Source organism: Mus caroli, unplaced genomic scaffold (assembly GCF_978045245.1).
Source record: "Mus caroli unplaced genomic scaffold, Mus_caroli_1 scaffold_13, whole genome shotgun sequence".
In the NCBI taxonomy this organism is placed as follows: Eukaryota; Metazoa; Chordata; class Mammalia; order Rodentia; family Muridae; genus Mus; species Mus caroli.
This window is the reverse complement of record NW_028227268.1, coordinates 17,859,520-17,878,271: the sequence shown is the minus strand read 5'-3', so window position 1 is coordinate 17,878,271 and position 18,752 is coordinate 17,859,520. Positions and strand designations below refer to the sequence as shown.

The following is an 18,752-nucleotide window of genomic DNA, read 5'->3' as shown; positions in this document are numbered from 1 at the left end:
GAAATCTGCCTGCCTCTGCCTCCCAAGTGCTAGGATTAAAGGCATGCGCCACCACGCCTGACTACATTTATTGATCTTTCAGTGGGAGATCACTGACTAAAGGAAGCCTCTTGAACAACCAGCACCTCCCCCACATGGTCTTCCCCCTCCTGCAGACGGACCCCTAAATGGTAATCTAGCCTCATCTCCCCAAAGAACATGGACCTAAGAAATGGCAGCGCCACAAAATGGAAGGCGCCTGGCCCCATAATCTCCCAGGGAAGGTTGTTTCCCAACCTGGAATACCTACCTCCCTGTGCTGCTGCGATCAGGTTAAACCCATCACAGGTAGGATCCGTTTGTTCCAATGCAGCAGCTTATTTTGAAAATACATTTGGTGGCAGACCATCCAGACTCTATCGATCTGGGCTCTAACTCCATCGGAGACTATTCAATAAAGGACTTGAAGCCAGAAGAAGGTAATGAATTTGTCTAACCTCACACACGATGGCTAAAATCGGACCCACAGCCTGCTACCTCCGTCGGTTTCCATTCCCTTGTGCCAAGCTGCCTTCTATGGTCCTCTATGTGTGGGCTTGTGCTGGACCCACGAGGCCATGAGCTTTCTATTTCAGCAAGAGGGGAGGGGCAGAGGGCTGAGAGGGGATGCACTTTCTAGGCCTGCATTAGTGAGCCATTAGCTACCCACAGTGATCAAATTATCTGGAATGAACACTCAACTCCACATCGCATACATTTAAAGGACAGATTTGCTTAAGACTCACTCTAGCATTCATTACCTCCATTTAGTATAGGCAAATGTGACCATTCAGTATCAGGGGACTGCAGGGTCATTAGGTCCTTGGCAGTTTTCAATCATACTCTATATTAGGGGCCCATAAGGATAAACTTAAATGAGGAGTGTCACTCTGATGGTTACTAATGACATATATTAAGAAGGTAACGTGTAACAAAAGCATTGACCTTGAAAATGATGATGACATAAATATAATTTATCATTTAGTGAGTGCAATTTGTTACTGTATAAGAAACACACACACACACACACACACACACACACATACACATACACTTATTAAATTGCCATACTCAGCTTTATCAGGCTAACAACCAGCTCCCAAAATCTTTGGCAGCTCCTGCAATAAATTAAATTTTTCCCTCATGGTGTATGTACTTCTTTAAGCCTTTTACTCCAGAATCTGGGCTTCGGGAGCAGCACATGGCAGTGTGTCTTTCTGGTAGTGGAAAGCAGAGTCAAAGATACAAACTTGCAATGTCTTAAGTTTCTGTTTGGACATGTGTGCATCACATAGCTGGTATCAGGCAAGGGTGCTCAATACCCACATAGGGTAAAGACAACTATTGGAGACAATAATAAGGTGCCAACCTGGAAAGATAAATACTAACTCTTCTCTCCTCAGGAATAATATAGCTAAGTGCCTTGTAGAGGCTGGAAATATCTGTTCTACTTGCAGTGAGCGGAGAAGGCTTTGGTAAAGTCTAACCTTGAGTTTGAAGCTTAGGTAGGGTATTCATGGGCAGGACTAAGAGCCAGGACCTTGTAGGCAAAGGGAAGCCCCAGAGTACAAAGGTGGAAAGGAAATTTAGTGGAGTGGCCTCAGTGGCCTCAGTCACAGAGCAGAATGGAGGAGAGGTCTGATCAAGGCAGGAGGACCAGATGCTAGGAGGACCAGATGCTAGGCCAAAGAGTTTAAGTGCACCTGTTGAAAGCCGGTAGACATCTTTGAGCAAGAGACTGCCGTGACTGAAAGGATTATGTCTGAAAATTGATCTGACCAGGAGCACAGCTGGCCTGAAAGAGGAGGACACTGAGCAAGAAGACTATTAAGTTCCTAGATGTCCAGAACCGATGCAGAAGTCTTGAAGCAGGCATGGTGTTTGTGGTTAGAAGAATAGCAAGGCAAGACCTAGAAATTCAGAGCCTCTGTGGCTGGAGAGATAGCGTTCAATTCTCAGCAACCACATGGTGGCTCACAACCATCTGTAATGGGATCCGATGCCCTCTCTGGTATATGTGAAGACAGCTACAGCTTGTATACATAAAATAAATAAGTAATTCTTTTAAAAAGAAAGTAAAAAGAAATTAGCCCCATTTGCATCATTCCAGAATAATTCAGTAATTAAGCTCATATGGGAAAAAATGTTTGTGGTGCTAGAAAACTGAACCCAAAGTTATCTCAAAATTTTATTTTGGGGGCTGGAGAGGTGGCTCAGGGGTTAAGAGCACTGACTGCTCTTCTGAAGGTCCTGAGTTCAGATCCCAGCAACCACATGGTGGCTCACAACTATCCATAATGAGATCTGACAGCCTCTTCTGGTGTGCCTGAAGACAGCTACAGTGTACTTACATATAACAATAAATTTTCTATTATATATATATATATACATAGTGTTTATATATAATATACATATTATATATACATATATATGTATATGTATATATATAATGTTTTGCTGTGTGTACCTATGTATGTGCTCCATAGGCTTGCCTAGTGGTGCCCAGAGGGTCTGGAAAAGGGTGTGGGGTCTCCTGGAGATGGAGCTACCATTGTGAGCTATGATGTGGGTGCTGGGGATCCTGGTCCTCTATAAGTGCAGCACATGCTCTTACCTGCTGAGCCACCCCTCCAGCCCAGGAGTGTGTTTGTTTGTTTGTTTGTTTGTTTGTTTGTTTCAAGACTCACTTTCACCCTGTAATACAATCCAGACATTCTTGGATTCTGTTATGTAGCCCAGGCTGATCTTGAACAAGTCTCAGCCTATCTGAATGCTGGGATTACAGATGTGAGCCAACACACTGAGCAGGTACAACATTGGAGTTTTAGAAACAATAGCTGGGATAGCAGTGCACACCTTTAATCTCAGCACTCTGGAGGCAGAGGCAGGCAGGGGATCTCTGTGAGCTCCAAGCCAGCCAGGGCAACATAGTGAGAACCTGCCTTGAAAAATAAAGAAAAAACGGCATGCAAATGAAAGCTTCAAGACAAGTTTTCGCCTCTTTGGCAAGAGGTAGGTGCCTGTCTCTCTTCCTTGCATTTGAACAGGCTCCAGCTGTCCAAGGGAATTGAGCTTTGGAGAGGTAAGATATAAGCTAGAGCCACAGCCCACGCCTACGTGGCTGGAAGGAGAACTAATGACCAATTTCAACCGGAAGCTTGACATCCAGCAGGTGGCCATCTCCAGCAGGCACCTTAAAAATTCAGCTCTCACGCTGTACAAAGGTGTTTCAATAAACGAGATAAAAATAACTCTGTGAAAATGCCTTGCAGTGTGTGTGGTAAGCAGTGTGTGTGGTAAGCATCATTAAAACTTACCTACTTAAAGATTTTTCTTCCCTAGGGTCACAGTCAAGATACCTAATGGGTTTGAATGCTCCTTGATTTAAAAACAATTCTTTTTCCACGAAAACGCTAAAGTGTATTACGGTCAAGTTAATCTGTTTCGAGAGGATTTGTCAAGGAAATCATTCACTTTAGCCATTAACAAAAACAGGTGGAAAGAAAGCAAGCGAACAGCTGGCCCTGGAAATAGAATGCGCTCTATCTGGAGGGCCACATTTTAGGAGACTCGGGGACCCTGTAGCACTTGGGGTTCACGGTGTACCGCCTGGAGAGCCAGCGAGGGTGAACTGAAAAGCGGTCGATGACCGACACAGCGCTCTGCCTGGACCTCGCGGGGACTGAGGGAGGGGACCCCTGGACTAGACAAAGGCTGCAGCCCCGGGAGGCCGGGTGCGCGTGCGCCACAGAACGCGCGTGCGCGCGGCGGTCAGCACCGCGGCCCGAGGCGTGGCGGGACCCGGGAAGGGAAGCGCGGAGAGGGGCGAGCCGGGCGGCGTGGGGAGAGGAGGGTTGAGGGGTGCTCGCGTGCGCCCCCTGGCGGTCGGAAGGGGAGGTGCCCGCCCAGGCCTCGCTGCCCTCCCCTCCCCTAGGGAGGTTCGCGCTCCCGTGGCTCGCGCCTGCGCTGCCCGCCGGCCTCCGGAACGCGCTTTCTCGGCCGCGCGCGCTCGCAGTCTCTGCCACCCACCAGCTCCAACACCAGCAGCAGCGCCGCCGCCACCGCCCACCTTCTGCCGCCGCCGCCGCCGCCGCCACAACCACCTTCTCCTCCGCTGTCCTCTTCTGTCCTCGCCTTCTGTCGATTATCAGGTAAGCGCCGCAGCTCTAAAATCCAGTCCCCTTCTGGCCCTGTGCGCCGTCCTCCTGCCACCCCTCGCCCCAGAGATGGATTTAGGGCGCTGGGCATCAATCAGGCGCAATGGTGGGGGCCTCGCTGCGCCCTAGGCGCTGGGGAGCTGGGAAGGAACGCGTGCAAGAGATGCACGCACGCGGGCGAATGCGTGTATCTATGAGTGCTGGGGTCCCCACTATCGGCTCCGCGCAAATGAGGGGGGCTGTGTCCGCAGGGTGGGGCGCGGATGACGGTGACCTAGGGAAGGGGTTGTTCTGTAATCTGGATCTCAGCCTTTTGCCGCAATGGGCGTGGGTCTGTGAGTGTGCATGGGGGTCCAACGACGACCCCCGAAACAGAACCTGAAATCGGATTTCTCTGCCCCTGATTGCCATCAGCCCTAAGGAAGGTGTGGATCGGGTTCTAGAAAAGATGACTGCCTTCATGCCTCTCCACCTCCCTGACAGCGATTCTGACACGGCCTTCACTGGCCCTGATTTAAGGCGGTGGCCCGCCCCCTCCCCTTTTCCTCCTTCAGAAGCCGGCAGGGGACATTTGGGGGCTGGGAGGAATCGGGAGGATGGGGAGGGGTCCAGGCGCTGTCACTTTAGTCGCCCTTCCCCCTGCGCGCGCTTGGTACAGTGACAGGGGCAGCGCCGTGCCCGAGAGAAGGTAGTGCGTGGATCCCAATGTGGGAGCTCGAAGAGTCAGGGGTCATCTGGCCTCGCGGTGTCAGCGGGCTGGCTGGCAGCGGCTCCCCGCTCGAGGGCGCGCAGCGTTGCAGCCAGGCACATACCCACGCGAGGGCTGCAGGTGCATTTCGGGGCGCGTTTCTTTCTCTGCGTTCTGCGCCGGGCTCCCGGCATGTGCGCTCCCTGCCGGAGGCGCGGGCTGGCGCGCAGGGCTCGCCCCTCACTGCGGCAGTGGGTGTGGACCTGGGTGGGCGAGGAGGGGGGAGTACGATGTGTCTCCTCCCGCTGCCACCCCTCCTCCGTTTTTTTTCCCCCTCTCTGAACGCGAGGTGCCATCTTTTTGCGGCGAGTCACGTCTCCATCGTAGCATGCCAAGAGCTGTGACCGGGCTTTGGAGGACCCGGCTTGGACCCATGTTAAGGAACAGGGGGTGATGAACACGGAAGCCTTGGCGTTTTGCCTCTGCAGCGGTGCGCACCGGAGCGTTCACCTGAGGTCGTCTAGGGGAGCTCGCTGCTTTGTTCGTCGTGTGATTTAGGATCAGCGCTCCCAGCCCTGGTTTTTTGGGGGAGGGTGCGGGGGGAGGCGGGAAGCTTTCATTCGACGAGGATATTTGCCTACGCGCTCGGAGAAGCTCCATCCTTTTTTCGCCACTCTTTTCAGACCCTTTGTTGGATCTACAGACTTGCGGCAGCCCACTCCCCCAGTTCGACCCAGAGCCACATGGGTGGGATTCAAGATAGACTCTCATGTGCAGGAGTCCTCAGAGGAAGCACATCCCTCCCCACACCCAGGCCATCCTGAGGACCACACCCCACTTGTGTTTCACTGCTAGGGGAGCCAGATAACCCTCGGGAATGGGGAGACTCGGCAAGCTCAACTCCCCGTCCCCCACCACCACCACCACCACCGTTGAACCCTGTTGCCTCTCCCGATGGGAGAGTGTGAGGAGAGGATATGAGATCCCCTGGGATGCTGCGGCCACACCCATCCCTCCCAACCCAAGGAGAGAGGGTTAAGGGTTGCCATAGGAACCACACCAGCCAGAGGAGGAACCTCTGGGCGTTACCCCACCCCCTACCCCCACCCCCCTGCCCCTTACTCCGCGGAGATTTAGAATCCTGGGGTAGTCTGATAGTGCCTGGAAGACGCCAGGAAGGAGCACCTCATGCCTGATGCGAGCATCATTCTCTTGGCACTGGCAACCATGGCCATCCAGAGAGAGATGCCTCTAATGTATTTTATTATAAGCGTGCTGACTGATATTATTTTATTAATATTATTTAAATGAGGGACTTTCGTTTTTTTAAAAATCCACATTTACAACAGCCCTTGAAACCAGAGAGGGATAGAAAGCTAACAGGTCCCAGCCTCCCCACCGTACAGTAAGCTCAGTCTTCGAGGTTTTCTGGTTAATTCTACCGCTGAATACTGGTGCGGGTAAGCAGTTTTGAGACCACGAGCTTCTTAAGGGCCGAATTGCCCACGTCAACTGCTCACTCAGATTGATGTGCATTTCTGAGAATGTCTCGGCTGGGGGTGGAACACCCTCTCCGGATCAAACCACAGCCCGAGGCTGTGGCATCGTGGCCCGGCCCGCCTGGCAGAAATTTCATGAGCATCTGAAAGATAGGTTCAAATACTACCCATCCCTCGCCACACGACGAGCTGCTGGGAGCAGGATTCTTAATCTAGAAGAAGCCAGACTCTTGGGGTGGGTGCGGAAAGGGGAAGGTTGGGGGGGGGCTGTCTATAGCGGGCCTGTTGGGCAAAGGTGTCACAGCGGAAAAATCAGTGGGAGGGGGAGGAGAGAGAACGTTTTACCCAGTGCAGAAACAAAGCTCAGATCACAGCGTCTTCGAACTCCCATTTTGCACTGTGTTGAGGGGTCGAGTGAGGTACTGTGCTGGCCAAGGCCCCTGTTGTTAATTAAAGATCGTGGGGGTTGCTGCTGAGTTTGAGAGACTCCATTCCTGGCTCTGCCCTTTAACAAGCCGGTTTCATTCACCTCAGAAGCTAGAAGTTTGTGCTGAAGCCAGAGCTGTGGAGAGCTGAGCCACTCTAGGCTCATCCGAATGGATTCAAGAGCCAAGATTTCACCCACCAACCTCCGCGGGTGTGTGATCCCTTTTATGTCCGGGAGGCCCTATTTATCCTCTAGTGTTCAAGAAATTGTAATCCCAAATCTTTTTTCCGGCTGGTTAGCATTGGGTGTATGACAGGGTCAGGGACAAACTAACCAGGCCATTTTCAGCTCAGTCCCCGGGCTCCACAAGACTGCCCAAAATTTTCACGGTCCCTACTCCACCCCTTCAACTGTCAGGTCTCATAGCAGAAAAGGAAATATGAAGCCATCGTAGGTTAATTCGGTGGTTACAATTCTGAGATGTCATCTAGGGTTCGATGATACTGCTTGTGTTTGCCACATAAGAATTGCTTGCCCACTCGACATTTGCAAAGCTTCTCTAAACAAATGGCTGTCCAGATAATTTGTGTGCCCATTCCTCGCCCAGCTGCCAGGCCGGGTGTAATGACTGCTGATCTGTTCTGGACAGTTTGCCTCATCAGCAAATGTGTATGATATAGTACCCTAGCTTGGCTTTGCGGTTCACCTTTGGATGGTTTGAATATTTCTTAGCTTGGCTGGATAGGTTGTTGTTGGTGGTGGGTTTTTTTTTTTTTTTTAAGATGAATGACAGCCCACGGTGTGCCTCTTTGCCCTCTGCACAGACCCTGTCTGTCTACACAATTGTGTGTTGGTGGAAGGGTGTGGCTTTTAAGTGGCTTCTAGTGTCAGGCTCTGTTCCCCAGAGAGGAACAAAGGAAGCAGAGAGTGCCCAGGAATTGCAAGAAGAAAACTTGGTTGGATTGAGGTAAGGTCAGGCTTGCTCCCATTGGGAACATGAGCCCTTGTACAGAGCAAGCTCTCTGGCCCACTCGTCCTTGGAGGGCTGGGTCAGCCTAGGATGCAACAGGGCTGGAGTGGACTTTCTGCAGAATGACTTCCTCCTACCCTTTAAACATCAATGTGTGCAGTTCATTTGTTGGAAATGTAAGGACTTGTGTTGCATTCCGTCTCCCCTGAGCATACTGTATATGGCTTTTGTGAGTTCCTGGCTATGTGTATGAACATACATTGCTTTTTTTTTTTTTTCAGTTGAATATATGAACCTTTCCCACTATGCCTTTTCTTATATTTATTTAGCTAAGTTCTTCCTTGGTCCCCTCTTGAAAATGAATCACTTCAAAAGAATGTTTTTAAATATCTAATATAGGGGCTAGATATAGAGTGGGTGTCTGGCCCATCATTGTTTGACAGATCCGTGGGTAAAATGGAGAGATACAGGTCAGGAGGGCATCCAAGAGAACCTAGAGAGGGGCAACTATTCAAGGTCACAGCATCCGGAAGCTCGGGGACAAATCCGGTCTATTTTGTCTATGTGTCCAGTTGGTGCCCACACCGATGCCTGTGATCTGCTGGATGTCCTTGCTCTGCCTGGGGCCCCATAGTGTGCACAGGTGGCTCACCTGCCCCTTGTTGTTGAAGGGGAATTAAGAGCCTAGAGGGGGCTACCTGTGGGGGTGGCCGTGTTCTGGCTGCAGGTGACTGGAATGGAGATGGGGAGCCCCACTCTCTCATCAGCCACTGTAGTGACACACATTGGATTCCTCTGCACGCAGGAGTTAGGGGTACCTGGCCAAGTGAGAAGGAGAAAAGTCCCTGGCTCCTAAGCAGGGCCTCATAAGGCTCCTGAGACTTGGGTCTTTTCCTGGAAAACCATGGTCCTCATTGGAGTTGCTGAAGTATCTGGAAAGTGGGGTGTGTTGGGGCATCTTGTGGATAGAGGCAGGAAATGCTGCTAAACATTACAGGACAGCTGCCAAATGTCACTCACTGGCTCTGGCATAGAGAAGCCCTGCTGTAGAAACAGTGTTTTGCTGGCACTGTTATCTCAATTGTATCTAGTGCCTGTCTTCTAGGAGTGCTGCATGCTGCTGGAGATGACCTCATATAGTCCTCACTGTGACCCTCTGACACATAGGGAAGCTGAAGCCCAGAGAGGTTTCATAACCAACTAAGGATGCACAGCACAGGACACACAGCTAAGCCCCAGGAGATTTAATGGAACTTTGTGGGCTAGCCTGGGAAGCTAATCAGGCTTTCCAACCACCCAGTTCTTTTGCAAGAGTCTGATTGGCTCACAGGCTGGAATAAGATACAGAGGTGTGGATTTGAGTCCTTGGTGTCTGCTTTGGACATCTAGGACAAAGGATTTCCCTCCACCTTGGTACTCTGCTTATCAAACAGAGAGCAAGTCTTTCCCGGAAACCTTAACCCGACCTGACTGAGGGATTCTCCATTCATCTGTTTCATGAAGGGCCAGCCAGGTTCGACTGGCTCAAACATAACTGTTAATTAAGATAGGGGCATCAAGGGCAGGGAAAATGGCTGTCCCCTCGCATGAGGGCCTTCCTGAGTTCAGATCTCTAGCGCTTACATAAAAGCTGAGTCCTGCTGTATGCATTTATTAAATCAGTGCTGGGCAGGGGGTGAAAACAGGTGAGTCCCTGAAACTCACTATCCAGAAAGCTTAGCCAAATTCACAACCTCTGGGTCTCTGAAAAGGGGGGGGGGGCAAAAGGGGAGGGGGAGAGGGAGAAGGAGAGGGAGGAAGATCAGTTGGATAATTGGATTCAGCTGTGGCTAGGGTGAAATCACTGAGGTTTAGGGCGTGTCAGATTCCTGTCTTAGATTCTGTCCCCCCCATAGCTTGAACATTGGCACCCGTGGCTGAGGCCCAGCCCTGAAACTGTGGATATTTGTGGAGTTGTGAGCAGGAGAAGCTCTCGTTGCAAGCATCCCAAGTCTCCGTGGGCACCGTGGGCCCTGCAGGCTATGCTTGCTGCCTGGCCAGACTCCAAAGTACATTTGCATTATAATCTCTGTGCCACAGTGCCACTGAGACCGCTTCAGCCATGGGCTCACTGCTGCTGTCCGTGAGAGGTGAGGCAGCCGAGGTGAGCAGGCCCCTCCTAGCCCGCCAGTGCCAGCAATGGAACACATACGGTCACACTTGCTTCACTACTGTCACCTTGCCAAAGCAGTTGCTGGCAAATAATTCCTTCCCCGCCTCCACTTGCTAGACTTCTGCCTGTAGGGCTCCCAGGGAACCTGGGGGGCAGTGTTGAGGTTACCCCCAGCTAGCTGTGACATTCTAGATTGTTCTCTAGGCACGTGGATAGAATGGGCATCTGCAAAATGAAACCTTAACCTTTCCTCTTCACTCATGTGCCAGCAGGCTCTTCACTGAGCCCAATCAGCTTCTCGATAGAAAACCCCAGGAAGTGTATCTCTTACCTGAGCAATTCAGGGAAGTGTTGTAAGTGCCTGGAGAGCAGGTGCCCAGCACAGAGGGCATTTAGAAGTCATTTGGTTTAGAACCCTTGGATGCCAGTGCCAGCTTCCCAACAACCCAACCTATGGTGGAGCTTAGCTACTTAGTAGGCTGTTTTTTATTTTTAATATATTCATATGTGGCCTGGGGTATTATAGGGCCTATCCAGAAGGTTGCCTAGGAGTTTAAATGGGGAAATGTGATGCTTGCCATGGCCTGGCATGTGACTAAATGGCATTCTTAACCGTCCGTATCCTTTAGATGGACACTTGCGATAACATATGGAAGTATCTTGGGCTACTGGTGTTGGAAAACATGCAGCAGATAAATCGCACCAAGTAGGAACCAAGCCCAGATCCTCTGGAACCAGGCATTGTTGTTTGGGCGGAAGTGGATCTCCAAGATCACACACACACCCATGTTTAAGTGTACACACAGAACTCTTGCCACAACAAGCACAGGGACTTATCTGCTGTCCTGCTTCTGTCTGCTTCCTTCCTGAATCCTGCTCCATGCCAGGATTAGACTGCAAACTCCCCACACCAGCCTTCCCTATACACCCCCTGGTGCTCTCTCCCTCTGCCCCTCCCTCCCTCATGGAAAGGGTGACCTGGCTCAGTGTGTTAGGCCCAGAGGTCTCCTGGTTTACTCACTGAAGCAAAGTGACTACTGGTGACTGAGAGCGTAATAACAGTATCAAAAGGCAGTGCCGGGGAAGGGAGTGAGTGAGATTGCAAACGAAGTGGCTCCCCTCCTACAGAAGTCAGTAGCCCAGTGAGTGGCCTTCATGGCTGACAGTGTCAAGAGAGACAAATGTTAAGTAATCCAGAGTCCTGAGAAATGAAGCCTGGGAATTACAGGCACCCAATAAACCGAGTAGAGTGTGAGCCAATAGAACAAGCTACAGAAGCCTCCTCAATGTGAAATCAAGGCCAAGGGCATAGTAGAGCAGTTTTGGATCATTTTTAGTAATCATTTTTCTGCTTCATTTAATTATTTATTCGTGTGTGCATGTGTGCATATGTGCATAGATGAGTATGTAAGGGTGCTCTCAGAGGTCAAAACAGCATCAGGTCTGACCTCCTGGAGCTGGAGTTACAGGTGGTTATAAGCCATGGATGTGAGGACCAGACCTGAGTCTTCTACAAGAGCAGTACATGGTCTTAACCACTTACCATCTCTCTAACCCCTTGAACCTTTAAAATACAATGTGTGTGTGTGTGTGTGTGTGTGTGTGTGTGTTGTGTATTTATTTACTGTTGTATTATTTAATCTCACTCAGGGGTTTCTACCCCACCTTAGATCATTCAGTTCCCAGATAAACAACCCAAAGCTTTTATATTTATAATAAGCCTTAATCAGTATTAAATCTGGGCAGATATCTACTCTAGACTATTTGTATCTACTTCGCTAGCCATAACCCTGAGTTCTAACTTGCCATGTTCCGTCTGAGTTGCTGCTCTTAATTTCAATTGGCCAGCCCTCATGGCCATGTTTTCATGACTCACCTACCCTATGGCATCTCCTCTTCTCTCTACCTTCTTTCCTCAAGGTCCCTGCCTCAGATGCCAGCCTGGGAACCAAACCCCACCTATCTCTCTTCTGCAGAGCAGTAGGCTGTAGGCATCTTTATTCACCAGTCAGGGATAACTTGTGGGGCGGGGCTACATAGCATCACCTGGGTCTGCTTGAGATCTTCCTCCTTCCTGGGGGCAACCAGGGCCAGTATTTAGCATTACAATAGCAACAGACCAAACCTCAACACTTTACTTAGTGTGTGTGTGTGTGTGTGTGTGTGTGTTTGTGTGTGTGTGTGTGTGTGTGTGTGTGTGTGTGTGTGTCCACATGTGGGTTCACAGAACAATTTGTGAGGGTCAGTTCTCTCCTTCCAACGTCTGAGTCCCGGACACAAACTCGGGTCATCAGGTTTGGAACCAAGCACTTGTTTGGCCATCCCACTGGACCTATTTATACCTTTTGGGGGAGAAAAGTCTTATTTGTGTGTGCATGTAGGTGCCTGCTTCTGTAGTATATGTGTATGCATGGTATGTGTATGTGTACATGAGATGGAAGCCAGGAGACAAAACATCAGGTTCTCCATACATTGCCATCCACCTTATTTGTTTATTTATTAAAAATTTTACTTTATTATTTTATTTTATATGTATGTGTGTTTGGTTTGTCTATGTGTGTGCACCACATATATGCCCAGTGCCCACAGAGGCCAGAAGAGGGTGCTGGATCCTCTGGGACTGGACTTATAGATATTTGTGAACTGCCATGTTGCGACTGGAAATCAAACCTAGGTCCTCTGGAAGAGCAACCAGTGCTCTTAACCACTGAGCCATCTCTCCAGCCCCCTATTAATTTTTGAGGCAACATCTCTTGTTGAATCCAGAGCTAGGTAATTGACTAGACTGGCTGGTTCATGACATCTGGGATCCCCTGTCCTTGCTTGAGTTCACCATGCTGGTGTTACAGATGAGCATCATTGGTGTTGCGAGTCTAAAATAAGAGGAGTTTCTAGGGCTTGGTGGGAGGTGGCTTGGGAGGTGAAGTGTTTGCCACATAAACATAAAGACCTGAGTTCAAATCCCCAGCATACACATACAAGCCAGGTGAGGCAGTGTGGTTCCTCATGCTTTCAAGACTCTCCCCAGCCTCTAGCTTGTACTTATAGAAGTAATGCAGTCGTTATAGCAAGATGTAATAGCCACGTGATGGTTCTAGTTACCTGGTTAGTATAGCAAATAGGATAGACAGAGAAGGCTTCAGAACAAGCCCAGATGACCCTGAGCAGGAGCTTGGTTGTGGCAGGCAGGAGGTTGGCCTGGCTGCAGACAGGCTCTGTGGATCCCAGCCTTGAGAAGGTCTTTCATTTCTCCTGCAAGAGGCCAGGAAGGCACCTACCAGGGAGACATTTGTGTTAAGTTAAAGGCAGGTATACTCTTCTCTGCCCACTTTTGCCTGTCTTTAAGGCCCCCAGAATACACATCAGACACAACTTTAAACTCCTCTTAGGAAAAAGTTTTATTCAAGGTCCAACAATAGAAAGAAAGTTTGAAATCCACAAGAAATGAGTCCGTAGTCACTGATAATGGATGGCACTTCCTCTGTGGCCCTTCCACTCCCTGCCATCGAGGAGGAGAGGGACATCTGTGTTCTCTGGTCCCTGGTCTTCCTTCTCCTTCCAGCCTGTGGCTCAGTGTTGTTTTCACAGAAAGAGTGGGTGATGCTGTCCTGGTACCCTCGCCCTAGCTGTGACACAGAAGATCCAGGCATGTACTTTGATCTTGATGTCTTCCTCCCTGGGACACAAAGGATGTCAGAAAACCTCTGTGTCCATAACTGTCTGCAGCCAGCATAAAGTGATAATCAGGGAGTGCTGGGAAGACTCACAGAGGGTGACTTCTCCAGGACAGCTCTTCCACCAGAAGGCTTCAAACTATGTATAAACAAAATTCAAGGGGGCTTACCAAGCAAAAACAAATGAAGCAAAACAAACTAACAAAAACTCTTAAGATTGTTCTCTGTCGGGCTGGTGAGATGGCTCAGTGGGTAAGAGCACCCGACTGCTCTTCCGAAGGTCCAGAGTTCAAATCCCAGCAACCACATGGTGGCTCACAACCATCCATAACGGGATCTGGCACCCTCTTCTGGAGTGTCTGAAGACAGCTACAGTGTACTTACATATAATAAATAAATAAATAATAAATAAATAAATAAATAAATAAGTCTTTAAAAAAAAAAAAGATTGTTCTCTGTCAAATCTAACCCTGCCAAACCCTGCCATTCATTTACACTGCAATTCAGGAGGTGTGTGTCTGTGTGTCTGTGTGTCTGTGTGTCTGTGTGTCTCTGTGTCTCTGTGTGTGTGTGTGTGTGTGTGTGTGTATGTGTATGTCTCTGTGTGTATGTCTGTATGTCTGTGTATGCATGTGTGTGTATCTGTCTGTGTGTGTGTCTGTGTGTGTCTGTGTGTGTGTGTGTGTCTGTGTTGTGTGGCATATGCTTTCCTGTTTGTGAGTGTGTGGAGGCCACTGGCTGAGGTGTGGTGTCTCCCACTATGGCCCCACACCTTATTTTTAATTTTAATTTTATTATTTTATATGTAGAAGTGTTTGCCTGCATGTATGTTTGTAGGCCATGTGTGTCCCTGGTGCCTGTAGATGTCAAAAGAGACATCAGATTACCTGGGAGTTACAGACGGTTTTGAGCTGCCCTGTGGGCTCTGGGAGTTGAACCAGGTCCTATGAAGAGCAGGCAGAGCTCTTTACCTACCAAGTTTCCTCACCAGCCCCTCCACACCTTACTGAGCTCAACATTTTCATTAGAGGAGTGACTAGCCAACAGGATCCATCTGTCTGTCTGTCTGTCTCTCTCTCTCACACACACACACACCGACCCATCCAGTGTTACAGACATATGCTACCACAGCTGGTTTTTATGTGGGCACAGGGATTGAACTTCGCTCTTCATGTATGTGTGGCAGGCACTTTAGCCACTGAGCCACCCCTCCCCCACTGAGCCTGAGGAACACTTTTTTTTTTTTTTGGTTTTTCGAGACAGGGTTTCTCTGTGTAGCCCTGGCTGTCCTGGAACTCACTCTGTAGACCAGGCTGGCCTCGAACTCAGAAATCCACCTGCCTCTGCCTCCCGAGTGCTGGGATTAAAGGCGTGCGCCACCACACCCGGCCTGAGGAACACTTATATGTCCCCCAAATTATTTGTCTTACCTTATCCTTCCCCGGTGGCTTTACCCCCCAAAAGAGGTTTGCCGATGAGCTAATAATCTGAGACCAGTCCTAAGAGAAGGTTGGACTTAAAGACTGATTTTGGTTACACAGCCATGAATGTGAATATTGACTATTGTATGTCTGGGGTTTTTATGTTGAGCTTGCTGAAAACCTGGTCACTTTTTAACTTTGATATTGGCAGTGCATCAGAATTTAAGTAAATTTATGTTAATTATCAGAGGAAAAGTTGGCACTGTGAGTAAGACAGAGTAAACCACAGGATGCCTCTAGGGTGCAATGAAAACCCACAGCGTGGACAAATAGGAACAGGTCTCTTTCAAAGCTGCCCATTGCCTGGAAGACTAAGACAGCATTTGGAGGTCTCACCAGCCTACTTCCTGCCTAGTCTTTTTCCAGAAGAACACAGGAAATACTACATGGCCTGAATCTGCTGTGACTACTGTGGGTCAGGCTCTGCCCTGCCCCTAGGCAGCCAGCTCAGGAGGATAGACTTTGAAAAAGAAAATAAAAATCCCTAAATCCGCTTAACTGTGGAAGATCTTCACACACTCCCCAGGACCTTCTTTAAGCTGGTTGAATATTCTCCCCCAATAAACCTCTTGGGAATGATATGCCTCCCAGGTGGCTCAGTGCTGGGGTGAGCCCCTCCTCCCGGCTCCAAAGTCCAGCCCTCCCTCCTCCCTCCTCCCTCCTCCCTCCTCCCACCTCCCTCCTCCCTCCTCCTCCCTGTGCCTGAGAAAAGGCTAGTCATGGATGCACTGTTCGCTGCAGAGTGCTAATAAGGGCTGAGTACATTAAAATATATGCCTTGCTTTTTTTTTTTTGGTATCATAAAATATTATTAACAATCACAAGGCAGCCCTTAATGGCTGATAGAGAATTTCAGAAAAACATTTCTTTGGATAAGCAGGATTTGTGCCATAAGTTGGCAGTCAGGACCAAGGCTTAGAATAAGATTTAAGACTTGATCCATCATTTGTTGCTGACAAGACTGAACTACAGAAGCCAGTGAGCTGCTCACGGTGTGGTCTTGGTCATCACCCACTGCTGCATCCTGAATTTAATTGCCAGTTTCCCATTGGCCAATAAGAGATTTTTGACAAAGATGGAGAATTCCTAGACCTCTGTCCTTCGTCTGCAAAATGTGAATGATACAGTCTCCCCTTGGAATGGAGCGGTTGGTAAGGCCTCAGCCTCGATGTCGACTGAGTAGTCACAGAACTGGAATGAAACAGTCCATGAGAAATCCTTGGGGTAGCTCAGAAGTCAGTGCACAGGGAGGGGCTGTCCCACTGGAACTGCTACAGCTCCCTGATCAGAGGTCCCAAATGGGCTGAGTGCAGCCTTAAGTGGCACAGCTGCTGCCTGCCACCTTGCTCCTGTTTCCAGCCAGCCGGAGGCAGCTGGTCCTCTGTAGTGAACACTAGGTCAGCATGGGTCCATGTCCAGAAGGATAAACAGGCGGCCACAGTCCAGTCTGTCCCCAATGTAGAGAAGAGGAGACCCCAAGTCAGGGTGCAGGACAGTGGGAGGGGTGACCTCAAGTGATTTCTAGACCTCTCCGGAAAGGAGCTGGGACTTCCTCTTGGTCTCGAGTTGTGACCCTTGAATGGAATTTCCTGGGAGTGTGCCCATTTTTTTATGGAACTTTCAGTGTCTTCCTAATTGGTACAGACTTGACACCGAACCTCACATTCTAAATTTTCCCAGGGTGGATTCTCCCTGCCAGTCCATGGTAGCATATGACAGAAATCCACCAAGGTGAGAGCAAATTCGAGCCAGACCTTGACTTTGATGGCATGATACTTTTGTGGCTCATTAACTGAATGGCTTTAAATTGAGCCGCAGCTGGGCTGGAGTTCATTGACTTAGCCCGGTGAATGGAAGGTTTCTTTGTCCTCGTCCTCCAACCCCCAGCACTGGGGATTGAACTCAGGGCTTCATCTGCTGCCTGAATGGAAGGTTCCTGAAGAATGGGGCTGGTGGGAAATCCAGTGTGCAACCCCATCCTGCCAGGGGCATTGGCTGCACCTCAGTGAGCTCCAGTGTCAACTGACCCCATGTCACTGCTCCTTAGACCCTCACCATCTGACCCTTCCTGCTTGGGCTGTTGAAACCTTCCATCTTCCCATCCCCCAAGTGGTGAACTGCAGTCTTCAGCTCTCCCTCCATTTCCTGGAGCGGATCTGTCGGTTTCCCGCAGACATCGCCCACCCGGCTTTGTCTCTCCAGCTCTACTTTTGCTGACTCCAAAATGAGTTCTTACAGGGCTGGAAAGATGGCTCAGTGATTAAGAGCACTGACTGCTCTTCCAGAGGCCCTGAGTTCAAATCCCAGCGACCACATGGTGGCTCACAACCATCCATAATGGGATCTGATACCGTCTTATAATGTATCTGAAGACAGCTACAATGTACTCATATACATAAGATAAAATCTTAAAAAAAAAAAAAGAGTTCTTACCCTGGCATCGTTATAGAAATAATTATAATCCCTAGAGTGAGTTCTAAAGTTATGCATCCCATTGCCAAACACTTCCCAGAGCAAAATGCTATCTGTCATGTTCATGTCCACCCACAAATCCCTTGTCTGTCACCTGCTAAGCCGATCCTGCCCTCATGCCCCGCCTAGACCCTGGATTTCTTCTCACTGACAGCCAGCTGCCATGTCTTCTTCATAGATGGCACCTTCTTAATTCCCTCATCCACCATGGCATTGTGCAGGTGGTACCCTCCTCACCTGTACAGACTCCGCAGTCTCTGTCCCCTCTGAGTTGTCCCCACCTGCGTGCACTAGATCCAGGAGCCCCACACACTTCCTCTCCCATGCATTCCCACTGGCGTAGCTTATGTCTAGCTGTCATCCTCTTTCTTGTCTTGCTTTGTGTGCATTTCCTGCCTCCTCCAGGTTATCTGTCCTCTGAGAGCAGACACTGTGCATCACCAGGCACTCCTGGACCTCTGGGACATATGCAGTCACCCAAACCGCACTCAGAGCCCCGAACGTTCTGGTTTTGTTTGGGTTTTTGTTTTGTTGTTTTGTTTTAAGACAGGGCCTCACTCTGGAGCCTAGGCTGACCTGAATCTTCACTGGATAGTCTAAGTGAACTTTAAACTTGCGGCAAACCTCCTGCCTCAGCCTCCTGGATGCTGGGATTACAGGATGTGCCTGCTAGCACACTCTGGGTGAATATGGCTATGCAGGCTGATGCTGGGTGAGTCTGACCTGTTTAAAGAAGACGAGCCTTTCCCTGCTGATCCACAGTCCCACTGCTCTGAGCATCTAAAAATAAAAATCACATTTTCAGTGAGATACTTGATTGCTGTCTGTTCTACTTCGAACCAGCCAATGAACCAGTCTCCCCCGTGATCCAGATCCGTTTATCTGTATGAAGACGTCTCCCCGTGATCCAGATCCATTTATCTGTATGAAGACACACAGAACACAGCAACTACTGGTTGCATTTATTTTACTAAAAACTGTACCTTGGTCCCCGTTTCCCCACGAGACTGGGTCATTTTGCAAAGGAGCAAAGAAATTTGGGGGCTTATGGAAGAGCCAAATGGTGTCTTAAATCCAGGTCTACTCCATGTCAGGCCCTTGGGCCTCCTGCACAAGGCTCCATGCTCTCTGTCAGCGCCGCGAGGAGCCAGAGGACCTGTCTGTAGTGTAAGAATCTGGGAAGCATGCCCACATGAACGGGTCACTTGTAACGT

The 18,752-nt window shown here is 49.5% G+C and overlaps 1 protein-coding gene across 27 annotated transcripts in view; it reads left to right on the top strand.

Moving 5' to 3' along the window:
- Positions 1-3,900: 3,900 nt before the first annotated feature.
- Positions 3,901-18,752, top strand: part of Mapt (microtubule associated protein tau) — a 98,909-nt gene continuing 84,057 nt past the window's right edge. For 3 of the 27 annotated variants that reach the window (XM_085829498.1, XM_085829505.1, XM_029483467.2), the window contains exon 1: positions 3,911-4,169. The gene's annotated coding sequence lies outside the window, so the exon portion shown is untranslated. Of the gene's footprint in view, positions 4,170-18,752 lie in introns of all 27 variants that reach the window. The other 24 variants (XM_085829493.1, XM_085829501.1, XM_085829496.1 and 21 more) reach the window with 21 other exon arrangements.